We start from the raw sequence: 6701 nt of genomic DNA on the forward strand, positions 1-6701 counted from the left end.
CTGTGTTACAGGCGTCATATGGGAATGCTGCTGGGAGCTGAGGAGATGTGCTGCTACAGGGAGGCTGAGTCAGACCCAGCTAAAGGTCTCTGATCCCAAACACCACAGTTAAACCCAATGGCACTGTAGAAGCTGAGAACTGCAAATTAAAGCTAACTGCAAAAGTGCTTTCCCCTTGCTAAAATAGCTTGTATTCCACTTACCAAACAAATCTTTTGTGGATAACGTAAAAGCAGAGCAAAACATCTATTGTTTGGGCAATAAAGAGAAAAATAATACATGAACTACATTATTAAGGGATGTCTATATTGCTCTTATGAGGACAGACGCACACATAATCAGCCCCAGTAAAATATTACTGTAGAGGGAGAAAGCTCAGATGAAAATATTAGCACAGAGACATTTCCACCAACTTGGCACAAAAGCATTTCATAACATTTCTTTATTCTGAGGGTAGTGAGGCACTGGCACAGGCTGCCCAGAGAAGCTGTGGGGGCCCCATCCCTGGAGGTGTTCAAGGCCAGGTTGGATGGGGCTTTGGGCAGCCTGGTCTGGTGGGAGGTGTCCCTGCCAATGGCAGGGGAGTTGGAATTAGATGGTCTTTAAGGTCCCTTCCAACCCAAAACATTCTATGATTGCATGATTCTATGATTGTAGAGTGAAAACTAAAAACAACCTTAAGGTGTTTGAGCATTTTTTTTTTTTGGAGGGGCAAGAGGGATATCAGGGGTGTCTGAAGCTTGTGTTGTGTCTCTTATGCCAGCACTTTGGACTGTGTGAGGGAATGGGAGACTTCTGGGAGCTGCAGTCAGGTACTGAAGCATTTACCCTGAAAGCTTACAGCCTGGGAATGAGGGATACATGCAGCTGGATACAGACCAAGCTGCAGAGACAGCAGCAGCACGGTGTTTTCTGTGTATCGATACATCAAGATCTCTTTGAGGTGAGGTTCATTAATGTGATGCGTGGTTACTCAGCACTCCGACCTAACGACAGCCTGACAAATAACATTAGAGTCAAGAAAGCCTTGTATTTGGAACTGCTCCTGTAGGAGAGTATTGTATCGCTAACAAAAGCCTCAGAGTCACTGGCCCAGAAGAATTCCAGCTGTGGGAGGAGGTCTAGGTCCTCCGCAGAAGTTCTACCTTTTGTCCTCTCAAGAAAAGATACACCCGCTTGATCACAGCATCTCTCACAAAAAAAAAAAAAAAAAAAAAAAAAGATGAAGCAGATGTGCAGGCTGCACTAACTTGCATGGCACAGCTGGCCCTGAGCAGGGACAGGGCTGCAGGAGGACTAAATGACCCTGCTGGAGTTCATCCTGTACCTGCTGCGTGCTTAAATAAGGGTTTTATCTAGCTGTCACTTTTCATAAGCAATGAGTTTGCGGACGCGGGAACATTTTTCTTCATATTTCCCCTGCTTCGGAGTACATGACATGCACTGTCTCTGTGGCTGAATGGAAGGTCACAACTGACCAGCTGGTAATACAGAATGCTGGTTTACACTAATGACAGGGTATTCTAGCTTTTGTTTCACATTACAATGACTGCATATTTACATAAACCCTACATCTGTTTAGTTAAATTAAGCCAGAGGGTGATGATCTTTGTCTTTACAAAAGGGCTGATTTAATTTTATTGAACATAGTTTTCCATTTAAAAGATCAAAGTCAGCGCAGCCCCCTGCAGCAACAACTCCGTCTTGTGCGCTTTTTCAAATATTCAGATTAAGAAAATAGGAGAGCTGGGACTGAGAAAGCTAATGAATTTTAACAGGCATCTAGAGATGTTTCATTTCTTTAAAAAAAAAAAAAAAGAAAAAAAAAAAAAGAAAAGTCTTTGAGGCCTTTGTTTATCCTGGAGTTGAAGACAGACATTTTTCCTTCCATCAAAGTCCCCTGGACCATGCTGACTCTCCTGCCTCCATCCTGCCTCCAGGAATTGATAGTGGAGGTGACATGCGTATTTTTAGGCAAATTTCTAGAAGCTGGTAATGAAATGGAGAGAACACACAAAATACGGAACAGAGAAGAAAACCTAGTGAAGAACTGGCCTCACATCTCATGGTTACCACCTGCAGGAAACAGAAGAATACAGACCATGCTATAGCACGTTCAAAGTTAGCCCTTAATCTGGAGACTGAGGGAACAGGACCCAAACTCTGCTTTGGCTCCTAGGAAACCTATCTGCTCCACTTGTAACATTGAAAAGATGCATGTTGCATCTACATTGCATCTACATAATGCCTCTATGTTAGCATTTCAGCTTGGATCGGGAACCTGCATTTGAAGTGTTTTTCCTGATCACCCCTTCTCACCACACTTAGCTTCATGCCATGTAAGAGTCCTGGTTGTCTATGAACTAGGCTCCATCCAGACAAAGCTAAACCAAAAGATCTGGTGCAGGAATATACTTACAACAGCTCCTAATGTGAGATCGGACCAGATTAGAGCTGTTCTGAAATAAATCTCTGAAATGCTTGTAGGGCACACACTGGATTTTCTGCACCAGCTCCTCCCCTACTTGTTCCATGCCACCTGCGCAGCCCAAACAGGCTGCATCGCCGCTTTCTAACCCTCACACTGCTTAAAAGGGTGAATAGTGCCATTTTAGGCACCATATGGTATCCCTGCAGGCCTCCAGCTGTCACTCTACAGATGAACAGCTCACCCTAGTGTCTTGTGTCTTATCTGGCAGCCCTCTACAGATATCTCAGATACCTTAGGGAGACTAAACTGGCCCCGGATGTCTATGTTTAGGTAACTGAGTATCACTTTATGTATGTATTTGATCGTCCCTAGACAGAAAAGAAAAAAAAAAAAGTCAATGAGATTAAAGATGAAAAAAAAGTACTTGAAATACTATAGTGAGTTCTACACAGCACAATACAATGTCTTGCAAAATTCTCTCATATAACACTCTTGGAGATTTTTTAATAACTAAGAAACACAAAAAGTTTAAGTTGGGTCAATGAAAGTATTGTTTTGTACTTCAGGAAACACCTGCACTTTGCAAATAGAGTTTATTTTTCAGTAAGAGCAGGATTCACTGACTTTAAAGCACTACTGAGTAGCCTGAAATTAAGTTTGTGTGTGTGTGCTTTACAGGCCCAACACCCCAGATGCTCTCAGGTCTGTAGTACCGAGATATTTTTCAGTATCATGTCCTAAATCTGGGTCTATACTAGTAAATTACCAAATTGTTAAATTTACTAGTAATAAAACAAACACGCCTCCCTAGCTCTAAGGATCACATTCTTCTGTACTCAGAAATGCCTGGCCTCCAGAACTGTTTGGCCACAGGTAAATGGGGATGCTCGAGGGTGACAGAACAGGGGCCAGGACTATGTCATCGGCTGATATCCCAGTCTTACACAGATCACACTCCAAAGATGCAGAAAAACAATTTTATCTATGAAGACTTAGCCTAAATTCCTTGTTCTTCATGGAATTATTTGGAGCCTTAGATCTTTAAGCACTGAAACCAAACTCCTGATCTCTCGTGGCCATTAAACTTCCCAGCAAAGCAGTTTGTTACTCATGAAGCAGATGAAACTCTTGCTTGGCATGATTGTCACGTTAAAGGGGACTTAGGGTCAAACACCTGCCTGTTTCAGAACCCTGCTATGGGCTATCACCAAGACAGTTTCACAAAATTGAAAGCATCTGCAGTCCAACACTTGTCTGTTTCAGAGCCCTGCTAAGGACTTTCACTGAGATGGTTTCACAAAGTCGAACATATTTAATAAGGTGACAGACATAACAGATTTGGAACTGTCATTGGTAAGTACGCTTACTGCAATAGCACCAATATATGATAACAGTGCTAGCAAAATGCCATCGTGGGTATTCCTCACCAAAGGGTGAGGGCACAGAGCTTACCAAGAAGGTGTCCCTGGCTTGGTGAAGGAGAAGGAGCACAGCCTGTCAATTGCCTCCTCTAGGTTTCAAATTACTTTTTTCTTCCCCCCAGCTCTTCTATTTTCCTCACACTATTTTTTTTTTTGCTAACACTAACTTTTTTTTTTTCTTCTTTTTTTTACACTAACTCCTAACACTCTTTTATATCCTAACCTTATCTATTCCCTTCCTGAGGTGACATTTAGTATGATAGGGTGAAGAGTCGAGTACTATAGTCATATATGTTTAGCATGTACTTCATTAAGTTCATTATCATATTCAGAGTGTTAATTTTTATATTCATTTTATACTTAATGAAGCAAAGGTTTTACTCAAGCACCATGGCCCTTGAGATTCTGTTCTGCCACCAAAACACGGCCATCCAGCCAACACAAGACTCCCTCCTTCAGCAGCCTCTCACACCAAGCCTGCAGACTTCCATCCACAAACTTTGTGTCAGAGATAAACGAGAACAAGCTGCCCAACTCCCCTTTGCCCAAGGCTGGTGGTTATCAGTAAGGCTAAAAAGCCCAACTCCTCTCCACAATGCTATGCTTGGCATTCCTCAGGCCAAGTGATCTCTTACCTGGAAAAGCTAGGGCTACAAAATGTTTAGGGCATATTATTGGTACACTAGTCATCCATGTGTAGTGATACCCTCTAGACGTGGATTTCCTTTATCCAGAACTGAATACCTATATGCTTCATAATATTTCTAAAATAAGTGTATCACCTACAACTATGTATTTCTAGCTAGCAAGAGCAGAAAATCCCAAGGCTACACAAATAACACACCAAATGCAGCAGTATATATTACAGATTCACAGATTCACACAGATTCACAGATTTCTCTAGGTTGGAAGAGACCTCAAGATCATCGAGTCCAACCTCCGACCTAACGCTAAGTACTCCACTAAACCATATCCCTAAGCTCTACATCTAAACGTCTTTTAAAGACCTCCAGGGATGGTGACTCCACCACCTCCCTGGGCAGCCCGTTCCAATGCTTAATAACCCTTTCGGTAAAGAAGTACTTCCTAACATCCAACCTAAAACTCCCCTGTCGCAACTTTAGCCCATTCCCCCTCGTCCTGTCACCAGGCACGTGGGAGAATAGACCAACCCCCACCTCTCTACAGCCTCCTTTCAGGTAACTGTAGAGAGCGATGAGGTCGCCCCTGAGCCTCCTCTTCTCCAGGCTGAACAACCTCAGCTCCCTCAGCCGCTCCTCGTAAGACTTGTTCTCCAGACCCCTCACAAGCTTGGTCGCCCTTCTCTGGACTCGCTCGAGCACGTCCATGTCCTTCCTGTAGCGAGGGGCCCAAAACTGAACACAGTACTCGAGGTGCGGCCTCACCAGAGCCGAGTACAGGGGCACAATCACTTCCCTCGACCTGCTGGCCACACTGCTTCTTATACAGGCCAGGATGCCGTTGGCCTTCTTGGCCACCTGAGCACACTGCTGGCTCATATTCAGCTGACTATCCACCAATACTCCCAGGTCCTTCTCGGCCAGGCAGCTTTCCAGCCACTCATCTCCCAGCCTGTAGCTCTGCTTGGGGTTGTTGCAGCCCAGGTGTAGGACCCGGCACTTGGCCTTGTTGAACTTCATGCAGTTGACCTCAGCCCATCGCTCCAGCCTATCCAGATCCTCCTGCAGAGCCTTCCTCTCCTCGAGCAGATCGACACATGCACCTAACTTGGTGTCATCTGCAAACTTACTGAGGGTGCACTGGACGCCCTCATCCAGATCATCAATAAAGATATTAAAGAGGACCGGCCCCAGTACCGAGTCCTGGGGGACTCCACTAGTGACCGGCCTCCAACCAGATTTGACTCCATTCACCACAACTCTCTGGGCCCGGCCATCCAGCCAGTTTCTAACCCAGCGAAGCGTACGCCAGTCCAAGCCCCGAGCAGCCAGTTTCTTGAGGAGAATGTTGTGGGGAACGGTGTCAAAAGCCTTACTGAGGTCAAGGTAGACCACGTCCACAGCCTTTCCCTTATCCACCAAGCGCGTCACTTGGTCATAGAAGGAGATCAGGTTCGTCAAGCAGGACCTGCCTTTCATAAACCCATGCTGACTGGGCCTGATCGCCTGCTTGCCCTGCAAGTGCCGCGTGATGACCCTCAAGATAATCTGCTCCATGAGCTTCCCCGGCACTGAGGTCAAACTGACAGGCCTATAGTTCCCCGGGTCTGCCCTCCGGCCCTTCTTATAGATGGGCGTCACATTGGCTAGCCGCCAGTCAACCGGGACCTCCCCCGATAGCCAGGACTGCCGATAAATGATGGAAAGCGGCTCAGCCAGCTCCTCCGCCAGTTCTCTCAGTACCCTTGGGTGGATCCCATCCGGCCCCATCGACTTGCGCACATCCAAGCTCCGTAGCAGGTCGCCAACCATTTCCTCATGGATAGCGAAGGCCACATCCTGCTCCCCATCCCCTTCCACCAGCTCAGGGCACTGGGTGTCCGGAGAACAACCGGTATTGCCGCTAAAGACTAAGGCAAAGGCGGCATTAAGCACCTCAGCCTTTTCCTCATCCTTAGTAACTAGGTTTCCCCTCGCATCCAGTAAAGGATGGAGATTCTCCCTAGTCCTCCGTTTCGCGTTGATGTATTTGTAAAAGGATTTTTTGTTGTCTTTAACGGCAGTAGCCAGATTGAGCTCCAGATGAGCTTTGGCCTTTCTAATTTTCTCCCTGCACAGCCTCGCTACATCCTTGTAGTCCTCCTCAGTGGCCCGCCCTTTTTTCCAAAGATTATAAACCCTCTTTTTTCTGCTAAGCTCCAGCCGCAA

Source organism: Anser brachyrhynchus (genome assembly GCF_964034855.1).
Source record: "Anser brachyrhynchus genome assembly, chromosome: 3".
Classification (NCBI taxonomy): domain Eukaryota; kingdom Metazoa; phylum Chordata; class Aves; order Anseriformes; family Anatidae; genus Anser; species Anser brachyrhynchus.